Here is a 19634-nt window from a genome sequence, read left to right on the forward strand (position 1 = left end):
ACTCTGGAAAGATAGGACAGGGGTCTGGTCACTCCACTCTCAAAGATGGCCTCCTGCTCTCCACCACAGGACCCAGTCGGCTTTGAGGCCTTCCTAGAAATAGACCACTCCACCAAGATGCACTCTCAGCAATATCCTCTGGTGTCTCCTTACAGCTTGCAGATGGTAGGTTTCAGCAGTCTTCCTGATGATCTGTCTCTGTCCTCCTGTCTTTCTCCTTTTTCTGTCTGTCCGCTGTCCTAGTGCAGTCCCCTTTATATAGCAGCAATGGCCCCACCAATTTTACAATCTTAGGGAAGTACCCTGCAATAATCCCTGCCACTAGGATTAGACAGTTACCCTTCTCTCTTCTCCAACTCCAGCCTCCAAGTCAGGATTGGCTTAGGGGTCTGGACCAACATATGGCAATTCCCAGTTGTAATCGCCCCTTCGTTCTCCTTTCAACTTTTTTGGCAAAAAACTAGTCATGTATCACAACTTCATAATTTTACTAGCAACTGCCATACTAAACGTATTTTCTGATTCCGCTAATCATGGAGAATTAGATAAACCGACCACCAAATCTGTATCATCTAGCACGGCCATGTGGCACCTTTCTGCCGTTTCCATAAAAAGCACAGGTTATGAATATGTAAGTTATTAAGCATATCCCTAATTTCATTTTCCACCCGCTCACCAACTCTCACATTTGGACCATGTTCAGATCAGCCGAAACCTAGTTTAACTGGCCATTACAGTTCCCAGAGTCACAGGAAGATGAATTTTATATCCCCAAAATCGCTTGGAAATTTCATAAAAAATGGTAAATAGATGAAATCCTTCCACCTTGTGATAGTTGAGAAAAAGGCCTAAATGATAATATTCCTTTGAAATAAATTGTGAATCTTTATGTGGGACAAATGGTCCTGCCTCCTGTCTTCCGGCCATTTGTTTTGCCTGGGTCCACCTGTGCCTTTTTCAGTCTCCTTTGTGTTGGAAGCTAGTTCTGTGAAGTGGGGGCCCCCATTTTCATACATAGTAGTCATGCTCCAGCCAAGGGTGATTTCTCTTGAAGTCAATGCTTTCAGAGCAGCAAGTCTGGAGAACACTGAATTTCGACGCCGTTAGCAGGACATTTTATTGCGGTTGGTCATTAGATGGGAGATGTGATATCCAGGTGAGAGTGGGGTTTTTTCTTTGAAGTTTTGCCCACAACCAGCAAAAGGGTCTGCCTTGGGGTTGACATTTTCCATGAAGACAAAATGGCTCTTCAAATGTCACTGGAGGTTTGTGGGTGAAACGTAATATACATTGCTCTTTTGGTCAACCCACACATCAAGTTTTGTTTTCCTGACATTTGCCTGTGTGCAGTGATGTTTTTTTCACTTTTACTTTTAAAACCGTTTTTTATTTGCACACACACGTGCAGGACGTTTTTGTTTTCAATGTTCAAAAATCCTGTTTTGCATGTGACATGATTTTTGATTCCTCCTTCTTTTGTAAATTAAAATGCTGCTTATCCATAGCCCCTTTCCACATGGCTCTTTAACTTCACTTGAAAAACAAAAACAAATGCCGAGCCATTTTTGTTTGTGTTTAAAATCGTGCTATTCGTGTGAAAGGGACTTCTGTCTTGGCCTTTTAAATGCACCTCACAGCTTGAGGAAGCAGCAGGTGGTTTATTTCAAAGGCGGAGGGAAGCTTCATGTAAATGAATTACCTCACCTTGCGTCTATCTACACAGTGCCTGTGATGCAGGTCTGGCAGATCTGGGTCAGGTCACACAGTGCCCAGGCAGGATTGGTGGCAGAAGCCACAGGGGCACACCCCTCTCATCACAGGCCCAGTGGCTCACTTGATGTGCAAAGCAGACAACGAGAAACACTGATGAGATTTGTGTTTATGCTGTGCTGTCACTGAGTACTGCAGGTTGCTCTTACCCATTCCCTGCTAGCTAGATCTAGCCCCCCACCCTTCCTGTTGCTACGGTACTGGGTATGAGCTTCACAGACAGGCCCACCTTTGAACCCAACCATTCAGGCATTTTTCACTAATGGACTGCCAACCTGTTAGTGATGGCGGCTTCATGGTTTGTCCTGAATCCCTGTTATTTCTCCAGTTAACGAGATAGAGGTTCCAGGAGAAGAAAGCAGTGGCACATTTATCTGCATTTGCAACCACCTTTTTCAGGTGCAACACATATATCTGCTCTTGGCACTGGCTCTTTTTCCAGGTGTAGCAAGGACAGGTCTAGGGGTAGCAGAGGGGGAGCTTGGGGTAGCATCTGCTATCCCTGGCAACACCCAAATGGCGTCCTTGGGTAGCTGGTGCCTCTTAATGCTACACCATGCACTACACTAGAGGTTCTGAGTTGCTCTGGGAAAGGAATGTCCCATGCCTGCTTCGAGGCACATCGGAAGCGTCTGCTAGCTCGTGGACAGGTCTAGAGGCACTATATATAGGTTGTCCTTTTCAATGGGATGGTACATTAAATGCAGTGGTCAAATGTGGGCGATATCGGTTGGGTGCAGCGCCCCCCCCTCCTTTTTTTAAAAGTTTGACTGTTCCTATACTTTTATTTCAAAAAGAAACCATTCTGGAATGGTTTTGTTTTAAAATAAAAGTGTAGGAAGAAGTTTGAACTTGCCCTTCAGTGCATTGCACTGAACATCCCCTTAAACAGCAGGTGTGTTTGTTTGGGGGTTTGGATTGTGAGAGGGAGGGGGCGTGGCAATGGGGTTTGTGGGAAACGGGGTCAGGTCATCAGGGAACATAGTTCCACTACTTCTTTTCGTACACTTCGACCTCTGATTAAATGGAGTAGTAAAAACGATGTGCAATGCTTTTTACGTCTCGTTTAACACGCTGCCCCATTTTCGTGTCCTTCTTGCGGTTTAAATTTTTATTTTCACAGTAACAAACAAGAACAAGAACAGTAGTATTTCATTAAATCCGTACATATTCAACCAAGTCAAAGCAAAGTAATCAATTTGTCACAACCAATTCAAAATATCATATATATATTAAAAATAGCACAAGATGTAAGAAAGGAAAAAAGAAAAAGAAAAAGAAAATTAAGAAAGGAAAAAAGAGAGCAAATGTGGGAGACAAGGACCAAGAATTTCAATTGCAAGAGACTATAGGTGAATGAGGGCAGCAAAGGGGAGTTTGCATCTCCGTCTTGGAAGTGCATCTGGTTTTAAGTCTGAATGAGGGCCTAGGGAATACGTATCACATTTGTACCTAATAAATATCAATGAATCATTTTTAAAAAAGCAACCTACACAGTGGCATTTGCAGGGATCATTTTATTTAGTATAAAAATAAACATAAAAGTGAACAGTTGATTGGCGGTTGATTTTTTCTGTTTGTTATTTTTTTGTTATTTTTATTTTGGCCCTTATTTACTCTTCACAATTACACTCTGCTTTGTAAATATTGAAAATGTGCATGCAGGGGACCTACGTTGGTGGTTTCTGCATACAATATGCACAATGACCCCATAAGGTTCCATACACATTCAAGCCTTTTGTATTACAGAAATGTTTATGTACCAACAAAAACAAAATCGGTGTATTCACTGCTTAATGACTTCAATGTAAATGTAAATGTCATGTTTTATTTATAAAGCGCTTATACACAAGTGAAGTGCTTCAAGCGCTTCAAGCTGGGAAGGGAACAAGGGAAAACAGTGGTCAAGCTTAGGCCTTGACGTTTCCGAATGATCTAACAAAATGATCTAACATAATACTAGTATACAAGGCCAGCAGCATTTCTACTAGTACAAGTGCATGACAGGAGGGAAGGAGCGAAGGCAGGGGGAGAAGGGAAGAGCAAGCATTCAATAGGCTGCCAGATTGTACAAGTGCATGACAAGGAGTGTGGAGAGAAGGGGGGGGGGACATACAGAACAATAAACTACCGTGCTAGGCCTGGTGACATTCATATTGAATGATGATAGGTCATCATCAATAATGTGCCTATGCACAAGTGTTCCAGGTGCAACCAAGCTAGGGAGGAAAGACGGGGAGGACAGGACAAACTATCTTGCTAGGCCTAGTGCATTCAAGGTCGTGCAAGTGCGCAATCATACAACAAATGGAAAAAGTAGAGCAATGGTGGTATATCTAAATAATTTCTAACATTCAGTTGCATGCCATGTTTATGCCATATGGTACTATAACCCATTAAACTACTTTCAATGACAAAAAAGTGTGCTCTTCAACCTGATAACACAGTATTGCACCCTTAAATGATCAGTCGCATTCTACAGGATATGCGCAGAAAACATGATCATTGCGCCTTTTCTAAAAACAAAACATTCTGGGGGTACAGATCCTCATAGAGCTGGGCCATATTGACCAAAAGTCATATCTCGATATTTTTGGGCTGAATGGCGATATACAATATATATATCGATATTGTTTATGTGGGTTAAATGCTCAGTTGTAAGCCGCCAACTACATGTGAGATGTCACAAACACCTTTTACTTAAAGACATTGATCAAAATGAAGTGCAAACACAGGGTTCTTCGTATTTGAGAATACACACAACTGTGTATCAAAATGGAAATGAACAATAGTATATGTAATAATATGTATATGTGTATATATCTCGATGTTAACAATATTGTCTCATCCTATATAGATTTTGAAATTATATCGATATATCTCCAAAACTTCATAAATTGCCCAGCACTAATCTATACCGCCTGTTGCCCTGTCTCTGGAATCAAGGCCTGGAGGTGCTGAGTCTGGAGTGATCCATTAGAGGCAGGGCAGGGCTGGGCTGGTCTGGGCTGAATTCTCACCTTGCTGGTAATTCACTTTAAAGCGGTGGATAGCAGACCTCTGTGTCAGCGCCTAAGCGGGTAGTTACTCTGGGCCTTCACAGAAAATGCACACTGAACTGGGTAACTTCTCCAGGTTTTCTTTTGTGAAAATTGGGAGCAGGCATGTGGTGTTTTGGAAAAGTCCTTAATCCTTTGTAGGTCCAGGTGGCCGAGACCCAGGGCACTGGGCTATGCCAATATGGGAGCTTTAAAACACCTCTTCTGAGGGTCACCAGTGGTTTGGTCTGGCAGATTGAATTGAAGTCTATTAAACCCCATCTCTGATTCTAGGCAATCAATCGCACACCAATGCATCCTCACATGCATACTGTGGCATGGACCAATCGCACTGAGCTGCATCCTCACATGCAAACCCTGGACCAATCACACTGAGCTGCAGCCTCGCATTCAGAAGCTGGGCCAATAATACTGAGCTGCATCCTCCCATTCAAATGTCGGACAAGTCACACAGAGCCTCCTCTTCAAAACCAAACATTGGGTCAATCACACCGAGCTGCAGCCTCACATTCACAAGCTGGGCCAATCACTCTGAGCTGTATACTCCCATTCAAATCTTGGAGAAGTCCACATGGCCTTCTCTTCAAAATCAGGCCTTGGGCCAATCACACTGAGCTGCAGCATCACATTCAGAAGCTGGGCCATTCACAATGAGCTGCATCCTCCCATTCAAATCTTGGACACGTCACACAGAGCCTCCTCCTCAAAACCAGACCTTGGGCCAATCACACCGAGCTGCAGCCTCACATTCAGAAGCTGGGCCAATCACAATGTTCAAATCTTGGACAAGTCACACAGAGCCTCCTCTTCAAAACCAGACCTTGGGCCAATCACACCGAACTGCAGCCTCGAATTCAGAAGCTGGGACAATCACTCTGAGCTGCATCCGTCCATTCAAAACTTGGAAAAGTCACACAGAGCCTCCTCTTCAAAATCAGACTTTTGTCCAACCACTCTGAGCTGCATCCTTAAAATCAAAACTTGGTCCAGTCACAGTAAGATGCACCCTTACGCTCACAACTTGGACCTATCACACCAGTTGTCCACCTTCCAGTGACTGCATAGTGTGTGTGCTTGTGCGATGGTGCCACGTGACTCAAAAGTAGTGATTTCCTCAATTAAATGTCCTTTGCGAAAAGTATATGGAAGGCAGACCTGGAGGATCAAAAAGAAAAGATGGCACGAGCATGAATCCAGTTTTCATACTGCTGCTGTTCAATTCTGTGGCAAAACAGAAGAATGATGGCTGGAAGGTTTTGAATTAATCATAACCACGGGCAAAGCTCTGGGCAACCCTCCAGACCATCGTTTTTCAGCCTGCCAAGCCATTACAGAAGGGGAAAAACCATATGCAAATCAGGCTTGGTCCTACCCCAAAAGGGGCAGTCCAGCCGAACTGCTAGGTCACATCCCTTCTGCACGAGACCACAAGCATCCCCAGACATGTTTCAGCCTTGTTAGGCGTCATCAGTGAGGAGTAGCTTGGGTCTCTAGGCCCGGCAGACTCGGGACCCACGTCTGGGCATACCCGTCCCACTCGGGGTGACTTTGGCAAAACAGAAGGATGATGGCTGGAAGGTTTTGAATTAATCATAACCACGGGCAAAGCTCTGGGCAACCCTCCAGACCATCGTTTTTCAGCCTGCCAAGCCATTACAGAAGGGGAAAAACCATATGCAAATCAGGCTTGGTCCTACCCCAAAAGGGGCAGTCCAGCTGAACTGCTAGGTCACATCCCTTCTGCACGAGACCACAAGCATCCCCAGACATGTTTCAGCCTTGTTGGCCGTCATCAGTGAGGAGTAGCTTGGGTCTCTAGGCCCGGCAGACTCGGGGCCCACGTCTGGGCATACCCGTCCCACTCGGGGTGACTTTGGCAAAACAGAAGGATGATGGCTGGAAGGTTTTGAATTAATCATAACCACGGGCAAAGCTCTGGGCAACCCTCCAGACCATCGTTTTTCAGCCTGCCAAGCCATTACAGAAGGGGAAAAACCATATGCAAATCAGGCTTGGCCCTACCCCAAAAGGGGCAGTCCAGCCGAACTGCTAGGTCACATCCCTTCTGCACGAGACCACAAGCATCCCCAGACATGTTTCAGCCTTGTTGGGCGTCATCAGTGAGGAGTAGCTTGGGTCTCTAGGCCCGGCAGACTCGGGGCCCACGTCTGGGCATACCCGTCCCACTCGGGGTGACTTTGGCAAAACAGAAGGATGATGGCTGGAAGGTTTTCAATTAATCATAACCACGGGCAAAGATCTGGGCAACCCTCCAGACCATCGTTTTTCAGCCTGCCAAGCCATTACAGAAGGGGAAAAACCATAGGCAAATCAGGCTTGGTCCTACCCCAAAAGCATGTTTTTGCACTCTCACCGCCAGATCGCACACATCACATTTCAGATGGAAGAGGTGGTCACACCCCCTTCAGAAGGAGCAACTTCCAACAGATGGTACTGAAACAAGAGGCCAACTGGATATTTAGATTGAACCCGGACACCCCTGGGATCTTAGCTTCAGCAGTTAGCTGTGACTTCCTCAGTGGCTGGTTGCCTGACAGGGAAGGTAAAATGGAGGATCCAACACACCCTGCATTGAAAAGGGAATCTGGGGTTTGGGAGGGGGTATCACCCCTGAGATCCCATTCAACCGCTGTACTCTGGCAGATGAGGTCCCTCTCCTAATAAATAGATCCTCATTTGGGAACACCACTGGCATTTTCAGAAATAGAGGCACAAGAACTACGTGAAAACTAAAATCATCTCAACCAGCCACAAGATGGCCACTCGCCAACCAAGTCGATAACATAAAAGAAGGACAGCATCACAAATGTCTAGCACGTCAACTGCGACATATAGGAAAGTCAATTACCCCACCATGGAGGTACAGTAGGAGCAAGAGTCCTGTGAAATCCAGTGTATTAGGCAAAAACCTGAACTTCTGCCTTAATGTGAACAAATGAGACTGGGGTCAGGTTATCTAATTTTCTCTGCCCGCTGTTCACCAGCAAACCGGACCAGGGTAGATAAGGAGAAGGATGGTGGACAGTCATTCAACCATCTGCTCTTAGAATGAGGATCCCAGCGAAGGATTGAGAGTTATTGTTGGAGAAGGAGAACACCTTTCGATAATTGCTACAAGAGCGACTACCTTAGGAAGAGGGGGGCAAGGGACATCCCGAAACGCATTGAGCAGAGTTGTTGTTCCATTTTGGATGGCAGAGAGACATTTACTTTTCAAAGACTTTGAAAAATCGAGAACTTATTTGGCATAGACTTTGATGGACAGGAATTAATTTTAATTTCAAAACTTTTCCTAAATTGGCTTAACAATTATGTTTTGAATTTATTTAAATAATATCTAATTAAGATTGCAAGAACTAGAAAGTGTTCAATAAATACATTTTCTTGTACACTCCAGTTGGGGGGGGGTGGAGATGTTTTGCTTTAAATACACAGGTTGTGCGCCATAGGCCGGCCTCTGTAGTTCCCCATAGAGTCTATGTACATCCTTTTTCCAAAGGGGACTCCAACATCACCCAAAAAATGTGACTGCCAAATATTCACACTTTCATCCCCATGCACATACCTAGTCCCCTCACACAGGGAAGACAATTCTACATTTTGGGTCATGCTTGCAATTCTTCGGTGGAGTTGTAGCTGTGTAGAGGACTCCCACCAGACGTAGTAACTGCATATCAACCTTTGAGCGGTTACTCTGTTGGGCGAGAGGTTAACGTAGGTCTCAAGGAATTCTGAGGCTCTCCTCTTTACTATACCTGGAATAGAATGGTGGGATCTGGAATAGAATGGTGGGATCCTGGGAGCCAAGGACTCCATAGCATTCCTTAAATATTACCCGGGCTCGCGGTCAGGCTCTGGGTAATATTGCTTAAGGATTGGGCCCAAAACTTTAGCTTTGTCTCGGAGCTGCATTCAGTGCTCTGGGGATGCCGGGGCCTGTGCGGCATAGGATACTGGCCAGCACCACCACATGACCATATTTGAAAAGTACTGCATTTACCATCCAGTGTCTTACTGTCTTAATAAGATTGGGCACATGGATTGGGCGGTGATGCAATGCGCAATGTGTGGCTGAGGTCTTTGGAACCACATCCCTAGGGTCAGCTCAAATACAGGGAGGGTAAAAGGGGCATTGGATTACTAGGTTCTTGGAGGGAGAGAAGGCCACGTGATCTGGCCCTTTCTATGGGTGGTGGGGGAGCAGGAGACGTGTCTGCTAATGCCAGGCACTTCCATTATTGTTCTACCTGCCTTCCAGTCAGAACGCCCAAATTGGGGGGGTTGACATTACTGTATCCCCTGAATCCTGCAGCTAAACGGGCAGAGTTCTGCCCTCTTCATGTTCTGAAGCAAGTAAAATATGATGCAGTGCCCTCATCAGGCCATGCCCACGGTGGGGTGAGGGGCATCAGTGCAGCCGTCTCAGCAACAGATGGTCCCACCTAAAGTCGGAAAACTTAGGCCACCCTGAGCTAGTTAGGCTGCAGTATCTTATGTTATTGAGAGTGTTGGACACTAGGGTTTTAGAATCTACTTGCGCTTAACTCATTAGCTTGTTGTTCTGTTTTTGGGGCTCATTAGCTGCGAGGGCACGGGTTGGGGAGGTGTTGCCCACACCTCTTGTCAGCATTAGGGTTTGTTTGTACACAGATACTTTGCGTTTTGTAAAATAATTTGAATTCCTAACATCCTTGTTTGTAGTGGTGTAGGTATATTTTATTTTATTTTAATACTTGGTGGTCAGCCGATACATGTTTCAACCTCTCTGCATCTTTATCAAGGCTAAACATGTGTTCCATTGTTGCCGGTTGGCGAGATGGTTGAGAGTTGTAATCCTATTGGATTGATGTCTGCCCAGGTGGGCTTGGGTCTGGCAGATAAATCTGAAGTGACTTGCTCTGATTGCGTCCTTTTAACTTAAGTCACAAGAGAGGATTGTTAGTATCACAGCTCTTGTGTCCTATTGGATTGGCACGTCTGCTATCAAGTGCAGAACTCCCCCTCTTCTTTCACAGGGTTTCAACATTCTTATTTTAGTCTCTTATGTGAGTGTGTGTCTCTGACTCGCAAATTCTTTGTCTAGACTGATTTAATCTTTTGTCAAGCAAATAATCATTGTTGAATTTTCTTAGTTTCTCTCAAGGCCCCAAACCCTTTTTACATACTTGGGTGCGAGCCCCAGACCTACAATGTTGTGTGGTGTCCACTTGGGTCACTCTTTTGTCAAGTGTACCACTCTTTCTCTCATTTGACTCAGAGTCCCAGACACCCTCTTTCATCAGGGTCTCAGTCTCTCTGGACTTTGGGTGCGGGTCCCAAACTCGTACAGTTGCATGGTATCCATTTGGTTCACTCTCCTGCCAAGTATTGTGAGAAACCAGAAGGTTTCTCACCCACTAGTCCCTGGGGATCTGTCATGCAGGTGGCCAGGACTCAGCCATCACTTTTGAATCCAGTTCCTAGGGGTGGACGAGTGCTGGAGGATCACCTGGGTGAGGGGCTTTCGAGGAGTGGGACACCGGATGGTGAGACACGGAATCCGCTTCCTTGTAACACCTTTACCCCATCCTACCACGTAGTATATTTAGGAACTCAGCCCCCTTACCCCCTTTTACAACACAAATACTTTCTCATGGACAGCCCGCTATGAGAGAAAACAGACTAACACCCGAGCTGTATACCTGATCTGTCCCAAAAAGCGATGGTGAGGTAAGGTCAGGGAATTATTGACCGTCACACACACCTGACTTCCATTACACTTCCCCACACAGATAAAAGGTGGAGCACGAGAGCACACTCAGGAAAGAGCAGTGCCATGATTTAACGAGAGAAGAAAGATGGCAAGACAGAATGGGCTCGCAAGGAGAGATGGCTTCTTGACCTTTTTCGACAAGGAACCGTTCCTTTTGTGAAACCTCGAGAATAGAAAGCGTAAAACCAGGAAACCAGGCTGAAGAATCCTGCATTGTGTGTCAGAGGTACCCGGGGGCCATCCCGCGTCAATAAACAAGACGGGGAGAAATCACCAGCTGTCATGGTACTGTCCTTGGCTCCAAGAACAAAGCACAGCCACAGCGAAATCAACACAGCCGGTGAGTGGGGGAGACCGATACAAGGCCAGTCTGTGTTTAAGCCAAGGTTGCAAGCGGCAACATTGTATGGCAAACACTGGAAGAAACATTGTTTGAAGCGTGTGTGATAACCAATGTGAGTAAAGTTGAGCTTCAAATGAATGATTGAACTTTGAAACCAAGATACATTACCTATGACAGAGTGGTCTGGCACTGCGTGCATGCTCATTTTAAGGTCTCCATAAGGTATCCAGCTGAGAGGAGGCAAATGTGAAAGTGAGGCAAAGAAGTGGTTCTGCGATGGGTCAAGTAAAATCTAGTGCACAATCGAAAGTCTTCGATGTTGATACAGTCAAGAAGGTTTATGGCAAAGTAGTTAAAGTTGGTCCTAGCCCGGCAGAGGGAGATCAATTGAAAGCTTTCTGTTAAAGCAAGTTTGTGTTAAGTAGAGAAATTGGTCCGACCCCATCGTAGGGAGACTGATTGAAGATTTTTTGTCGAAGTGGATCTGAACCCGGCGGCGGGGATCCGAGATAAATAGTAGATCACCAAGAAAATTGTGTACATGTGAAATACAAAAAGAAGAAAGGAACTATGATGTTGGTCGTGTTGCACCAGGCCCTCTGAAAAGAAGACTTTCAATGGCAAAGAGACTTTGTCACAGAAGGCCATGATGTTGAAGTTTTGAACTGCACCATTGTGCTAGAAACTGTGAAAAGCTTGAGTGTGCCGCCTTGGCCTTTGTGGAAAACATGCGGACGGGAAGCCTACGGTTTGAATATCCTGACATATGATTTCCTGGACACTTTTCTTTTGCATAACATTGTTTCCCACACTATTTGTATTTAGAGGTAAGGATTGGCAATAGGTTTATTAGTATAGGCCCTTTTATTTTGGGAAGACACCACTAGAACTGCGTTATTATTATTTAATGGTCGTAGCTTGCTCCCATCTGTAGATTTAGGATTAGATAGGCATTTTTCAACCCCAATTGAAGTTCAATAAACACCCTTGAACTGTGGTCACTTGTGTCCGTCTTACTGTTGATACCATGGGCCTCATTACGAGAAGTGCGGAATGGGTTTAACAGCACTGGTAATGGTGCCGGCGCTGTTAAACCCACTCCGCACTATTACGAGGTCCCCTCGCGGGACCCGCTGTGGACGTCTGGTTTTTGTTAGCTCCCTCCCCATTCCCATTGAGCCCTATGGGGGCTCGAATGGGTATGGGGAAGGACCGGGCCTGGGTTGCCTGAAGGAGGAAAGGCCAGGCCTTCCACACTCAGAATAGCCCAGTAATTCCCCATTCAGGGAACCCCAACACGATTTTGGAAGCAGCCACGGCGCTAATAGCGCCATGGCTACCTCCAAAGTCGTAATGAGGCCCCATGTCTTCTTTACAGTATGCAATTGTCTCTTATCCACTTCAGGATCCCAACCCTCTCTTTAGGTAGGGTCCCAGGCCCACTTGCTTTTGAATGCGAGTGCCAGACTCACACAGTTTGGCTGTAGCCGTTTGGTTTCTCATTGGTCTCTCTCTCACTTTCAAAGGTCCCAGATGCTCTTATTCTTAGTTTCCCGTTGATTTCCCTTTGACTTTCAAAGGGCTTGTTCACGACTTTATGATTTCCCCTCCAACCCCCCTGCTGTTGCTTCCCCAAACATCTCTCAGCTCCTGGGCAACCTACGTACCTGTCTGCCTTCACCTTGGTGGTACCGCTGGTTCCCGGGCAGCTGTAGACTTTCTGGAAGCTCAGGTAGTGTCTGGTAGTGTCAGCGGGGACTGAGGCCTCCCTTCGGCTGTGCACTTCTTTCTTCCGCAGCTCACTTCATGTTCAGTTATGGCTCCTGCTTGTCCTCTTTGTGGGGTGGCTTTCGCTCTCTTGCCTCTCCTCTGTGTCTGAGCTTGAGCTTGAACTGCCGTGGCTGTCCTTAGTTGGCTTATTGTATTCTGTGTAGCCAGTCATGGCTGCTGAGAGCTAGACCGCTTGATTGATTCCTCGCGAGTGATCCTTCTCCTCCTAATCATCTTCTTTGTCACAGTATCAGTTATAGGCACAATACTTTATAATTGTAATTGGTTATTTATAGCGTGGTTAATGCCCAGAGGTTTCTAAGAGCAGACCCGGAGATCAAACCTCTATTGCGCAGCATCATCTTGCTTTCAAGGTGAGTGCGTTGCCCCTGAACTATCCTCTTGTGTATCGTCTGGGTTTTCATTGCTGTTATGTAACTTGGGTTGGCAACAATCTATAGTGGGCATCTTCTTGGTCACAGTATGGGATTGCAAGCTACATGGGCAATACTCAGTATTATCTGACTTTTCAATGTTGTTATCCAAGTTAGGATGACTAGCTTGGTAACAACATGGTAAAGGAGTTTGGCTGATTTGGCAGCAGTCTATATTAGCTTCATCTAAGAAGCGAGTGAGGGGATTTGCCAAAGGAGCTGGATATGGCAAAGCCTGTTGGCTAACTTGACAGCAATATATCTTAGCTCCTTCCGAGGAGGGAGCAGGAGGATTTATCAAAGGTGGTAAAGCGGACTGGCACTGTGTTCCCTGGTAATGATCATTCTTAGTCCTACAAGGGGTACTCCCTCTTATTCTGATTCTCCCCTGGCACACCACCCCCAGGGTGACTACTGTAATGGGGAGGTACCATCCAAGCCTCATCAAGGTGGTCCCTCCTTGGAAAGAAGGGACGAGATCCTCAGACTCGTCACATATGCTACGAGGTTAAGGTGTGATAAATATATTCACTGAAAAAACCTTAGTTAAGGTGCAGTTAAGTTGTGGAGATTTAATGCAACAAAACCCTTGAAATTCAGCAGATGTGGGAAGTCATGACCTGCATAACTCAGCGTGTTCCTGTTGCAAAGCCCATGAGCACATACATATTATAAGAGGGTTTTGTTGCGTTAAATCTGCATAACTTAACTGCACCTTAACTAAGGTTTTTTCAGTGAATTTCCAGGGTTTTGTTATACCATCGTCTTTTAGGGACTGAGTTTGCAGCACAAATGTTTTCCCATAGCCTGGATGGTTCAGTAGAATAACTGCGACTACTGCAGAAGACGAGATCGGGAATTAAAGTGCGTCACATAGAACAACTAATATTTAAGGGGTATGATAGCGGGCTGAGGAGGCGGGGAGGCCTTAAGGATAGAGGGGAGAGCAGCCACAGATGAGGGGGCACCTGGGGAGTGCCTGGAAGGCAGAAAAGCATTTATTTTCCCATAGTTTATCGCAATAACCATGGGTGCCAAAAAATTACTAATAATCAAGGCTATCCGTAAAACACGGTTATTGTAGCTGCGGTTATAGGGGGAATTCTTTTTTTTTAAGTTGCAGTGAAGTGAGGGTGAAAAACACTAGCCAATGAAAAGCCGTGGCTAGTGGAATGGTAGTGTTGTAAAATATACAGTGGGCACTGCTAAAGGCTGTGCTCACTAGCCAGGGCTGCAGGCCGTGGCTAGTGGCCTGGTTATGTACTGGGCCGCAGGCCGTGGCTAGTGGCCAGTGGCCTGGTTATGTAAAATATACAGTGGGCACTGCTAAAGGCCGTGCTCACTAGCCTGGGCCGCAGGCCGTGGCTAGTGGCCTGGTTATGTAAAATATACAGTGACCGCTAAAGGCCGTGCTCACTAGCCTGGGCCTGCAGGCCGTGGCTGGTGGCCTGGTTATTTAAAATATACAGTGGGCACCGCTAAAGGCCGTGCTCACTAGCCAGGGCTGCAGGCCGTGGCTGGTGGCCTGGTTATGTAAAATATACAGTGGGCACCGCTAAAGGCCGTGCTCACTAGCCTGGGCCGCAGGCCGTGGCTGGTGGCCTGGTTATGTAAAATATACAGTGGGCACCGCTAAAGGCCGTGCTCACTAGCCTGGGCCGCAGGCCGTGGCTGGTGGCCTGGTTATGTAAAATATACAGTGGGCACCGCTAAAGGCCGTGCTCATGAGCCAGTGCCGCAGGCCGTGGCTGGTGGCCTGGTAATGTAAAATATACAGTGGGCACCGCTAAAGGCCGTGCTCACTAGCCAGTGCCGCAGGCCGTGGCTGGTGGCATGGTAATGTAAAATATACAGTGGGCACCGCTAAAGGCCGTGCTCACTAGCCAGTGCCGCAGGCCGTGGCTGGTGGCCTGGTAATGTAAAATATACAGTGGGCTCGATTCACATGTTTAGTGGCCATGGCCAAAGGTTTTGGCCTGGCAGTGTTGTAAAATAGACAGTGGTCACGGCCAAAGGCCGTGGCTAGTGGCCTGGTAATGTAAAATATGCTGTGCACATTGCCGAAGGTAGGGTGGTAAAATACTCAGTGGGCACAGCTGAAGGCCGTGGCCAAAGACCATGAGAAAACTATGATGTAACAAAACCCTTGAAATTCACTGAAAAAACATTAGTTAAAGATTAGTTAAGGTGTCCAAATGTATCGCAACAAAACCCCTGAAACTCAGCGCAATGGAGAAGTCAGGGCGGGCTTAACGCGGCACGTTCCAGTTGCAAAGCCCCGGAGCACATACATATTATAAGAGAAGGGGTTCACAATGACAAACAAAATGGCATAAGGAGGGGTCATAACATAATGCGGGTCCTCAATGGGAAGGTGCCGAGTTAAGCCGGTCCTGACTTCTCCAGTGCCCTGAATTTCAGGGCTTTAGATGATATACATTTGGGCACCTTAACTAATCTTTAACTAAACGTTTTTTCAGTGACCATATACCCTAGTCAAGTGAATTAGAGTTCATCGGTCTGTATACAAAATAGTCCCGCAAACACAAAAGTGGCCCACGTTCACACATCGCTATTACAAAAAGGTCACTCAAACCTGCCATGCGCTCCACACAAGCACCAACAGGAGAAGGGGCACATACGCATCGCTTTCCAGGGAAGTAACTGGTTAATGGCGTTACTCGTTCGTAGTAGAGTTCGTAGAGTGCCATGCATTGGCTCGCAGCTCTCATGGTCCCCTCCGCCTTCCGGTAGAAATGGGAGGCGGAGTGAGTATTGTCCGGTGTGATGACGCCTGGTCCTTGTTCCTGCTGATGGGGCATGCCCCGGTGCCGGAAAAAGGCAGAGGCGTCGCCCTGGACCCCCTGCGGCGGCCCGCTCTGGCCCTCGGCGCGCGCGGTATCTTCCCGTCGCCAGCCCTCCTGCAGACGGCTCCGTCATTGACGCCTTCTGATCTCTGATTGCGAGGCGTGCGGTGACTGCGGCCGCCTCTTCTTAAGGCGCAGATGGCGTGAGGTTTGGGAGTGGGGCGACTGGGCGCTGTCCAGCCACGCCTGGCCGGAGAGGCGCTAATCCGGGGCAAGTGAGGCGCTAATCCGGGGCAAGTGCTAACCTGGGAAGGAAGCAATCGCTCGCTTCGGGGAGAGAATAACCAGGTTTTCCAGCTTAGATAGCTCGCCTGGTTTCTGTGCTTGCTGCAGAGATTCTGTTATCGCTTGGTCCCATTGTTTGGTTTATTTTGGGTGCCATGATAAAGCCATTGGGCCTGCTTGTCGCTTATCCACTTGGCTGCATTAGAACACAGTGTGCACTTTCTAAATGTTACATTTATCATTTGGTTTCTCTACGGAGAAAGACTTCACGCTCTACTAGTGGCTCCGTGCCGCTCCCAACACCTCGGCCAATCCTGACTGTTAGTTTCCCTTTCACACATTACAAGAATATGCCGGCAAATTCCATGACACATAGCCAGGGATAGCTGGGGGTGTGCCATATGACATGTGTATATATATCTCGGGAGCATGGCAACGGCAACGTGCTCACCTTGGAAGCAAGACGACACCGAGCAACGCAGGTTCGATCCCCGGGCCCGCGCTTAGAAGCCTCTGGGTATTAAGCGAGTTACAAATAACCTATCATATCATATATATGGACCAATAGTCTTGACTGATTTTAGCGCCTTAGAGAAGAGGGCCTGCGCCTCGAAGGGCAAGACATTGGAAAGTTGAGCCGTGGGGTGGCAAATTTAGAAACATTTTAAAACATGTGGGGCTGGGGGAGGGGAGCACAGTAAAAGTCCCAGCATGCAAAGTAGAGAATGATAAAAAAAAAAACAGGACTGGATAAAGGTGACCCCAAGGACATGCGGTCAGTGCAAAGCCATGGTACGGTGACGGGATTGGTCAATGCTGCTGTGTGATGACGCACGTGCACCTGATAGGGTAGGAGTAGAGGGGCGGGCAAGGCATAGGTGTAGCAATGTATGTCGACGCCAGTAATTGAATAGTCCTTCACTGCTGAGACTGAGGTTTCCAGAGGGCGGGCATTAATTGCGGGCATATTGATAGGCCCTGGAAACTGCTCCTCCACATGGGCATAAGAAGTGACAGCGACTGGACAAGCGGGTGCGCATACTCTCTGGGGCATGTGCTAGTTCCGTGAGGCCTACACATCCTGTGCACTCAACTCCCATTGGCCTCAGGGATGGCGTCAGGGCCTTTCAATCGTTTCAGTTGAAATGAGCACTGTGGGCCCGAGCAGCTGCCCCCATGTTTGCAGTCACGTGACACAAAAACACATTCCTTTAATTCAGGGCATACAATGTGCGCAGGGCGCACATTACAGGTGGGCTTTGCTGGCACACTCAGGCCCTCATTATTGCCTTGCAGTTACCACCCTGCTGTCAAAGAGCGAGTAATAGCTTTCCAGCCAGACATTAAGTGTTTCAGCCACCTGCTGACTGCCTGTCCCACGACAATCTGCAGCTATTAACCACCTGCTGCATGCGTTTTGACTTTTTATAATATAAACACTTCATGGGAGCCTTGCACTGTTTAACCCAGCTATAAGGCAAAGGGGTTAGCAGCACATATGTTGAAATGGGCCCCAGCAGCCCTGGCGCATCTCCAGCCGGCCCTGATTGGCACAGGAGGTCTCCCATTAGAACATTGGATGACTCCGTCTAGACCCGCCTCCTCCAGGCCACTCCCACAGTCACCGGGCGTTTCCAAGAGAACACCACCTTCCAAAACTTCCCATTAGACATCACCCCCTAACACCCACACTTTCCCAATGGTGCACATGATTAACTAAACCCTACCCTCAGCACCACCTAGTGGTCCTCCCCATCCCAATAGTTTCTCACTGTTGTAGACTGACCTGTTGCACCCCCCCACATAAGCCTACCAAAGACCTTTCACCACAAGTGTCTTGTTATGGGCGCACAAGCCCAGAAGACCACCTATCTCGGAACAGCTTCTATTGGGCCACACAAATCCACAGACCACCCATCCCTAAACCGCTTCTATTGGGACACACATCACTGAACGACTTTTATTGCGTCCCACCATGCACGGCTTCAGCAAGGCCCCACATCCTGCCTGATACTGCACTGGTCACCTGGGTACCCTCTGAACTTCAGGCTCAGGTCCCTGCCCGCCCTGTTGCACACCTGCACTGCCTCCTGGCAACCCTTGCACTTGGGTCTGTATCTGCAACCCTACAGTCGCCTTACCTGCACTTATCGGACACTTGTCTGCACTTAACCCTTGCACTGCCACCTGCTGGCCGCACTACTTGTTTTTGATACTGTGACCTACACTTGCTTCTCTTCCCCTGGCACTTTCCCCCTTCCCTCGCCTCTGCACTTGCACGATCTCAATGTCACTTGGCCTAGTAAGATCGCTGTCTTGTCCTCCCTTTGTTTCCTCTGCCGTACCTCGTCGTGCCTTGAAACACTTGTGTATAGGCGCGTTATAAATATGAAATCATATCACTCCCAAGGCCACCCAACCCTGAATAGCTTCGACTCGGCAACACATCACTGTCCAAACAACTCATCCCCAATCGACGGTATCCACTGATAATGTTGCAGTGAAAATGAATGCCAGGAGGTGACATTTCCTTAAAAATGCACCCTCCAGACAATCAAACACTTTCCCAAATATTCCAGGATTGGAGGTAACAATATATAATCATACCCATCCATGAATATTTGGGGAAAGAATTTTAGGGCTCAGGAAAAAAATTGCATACCTGGCGACTTTTTCACATGGAACTGCGATTGGCTTCTATTGGACCCCACCCTAAACCACTTCAATTGGGGTCACACTCTCACCCAAGAACACCCATTGTTGCATGTCTCCCCGTTGCCCCACAGTGGCCCAAAGTCCGGCGCCCTGAACTCTTCCATCATTGGCTTCCGCAGAAGAAAGCACATGGGGTTATGAAGAGGCAAAGCTTGTGCCAGCATGGCAGAGTTCGAGTATGTGCCCTATTTCTACATCCACCCTTCTAGATTTCTGCGGCACCGTTCCAGCCTCACTTCACTGATGGAGGCACAATTACCAGGCGGCGCGCTTGCGCGCTCCCCTTCGGTTACCGTGCAACAGCCCGACCAGCGACTTAATTACTATAATCGGAGTCCCCAAAGCCTTTTATTAGAGCGACTGTCGCTCAGTATATTTATATGGCTAGAATAAACTATATTTAAATATTTTTGTCAAACGAGCATCAAAACATCACTGTCGGGTTGGAAAATCTGCCGTGGATACGTTTTCCGGTTTTATTTTTCTTTCCTGGTCACAACTTGTAGGGAGAATGTAGCTGCTTATGGGAAAGGTTGTGGGGCACGCAATGCCGCAGATTGTGCACCCTCCTTGACTCTACAATATAGGTCAGAGCCCCTGATTCAACACTTAAGAAGCACTAGAAGGGCCCACCCAAGGAGGGCAGCAAGGGGACGAGCGGTGATCTCAATTGGCCGG

General features: G+C 47.3%; 1 protein-coding gene across 1 annotated transcript in view; it reads left to right on the plus strand.

The window, feature by feature from the left end:
- SP6 (Sp6 transcription factor) overlaps window positions 1-19634 on the plus strand; it is a 70283-nt gene that overhangs the window by 39105 nt on the left and 11544 nt on the right. The gene's annotated exons all lie outside the window — the stretch shown is intronic.

This window comes from Ambystoma mexicanum, chromosome 13, assembly GCF_040938575.1.
Source record: "Ambystoma mexicanum isolate Mex_15411 chromosome 13, UKY_AmexF1_1, whole genome shotgun sequence".
Classification (NCBI taxonomy): domain Eukaryota; kingdom Metazoa; phylum Chordata; class Amphibia; order Caudata; family Ambystomatidae; genus Ambystoma; species Ambystoma mexicanum.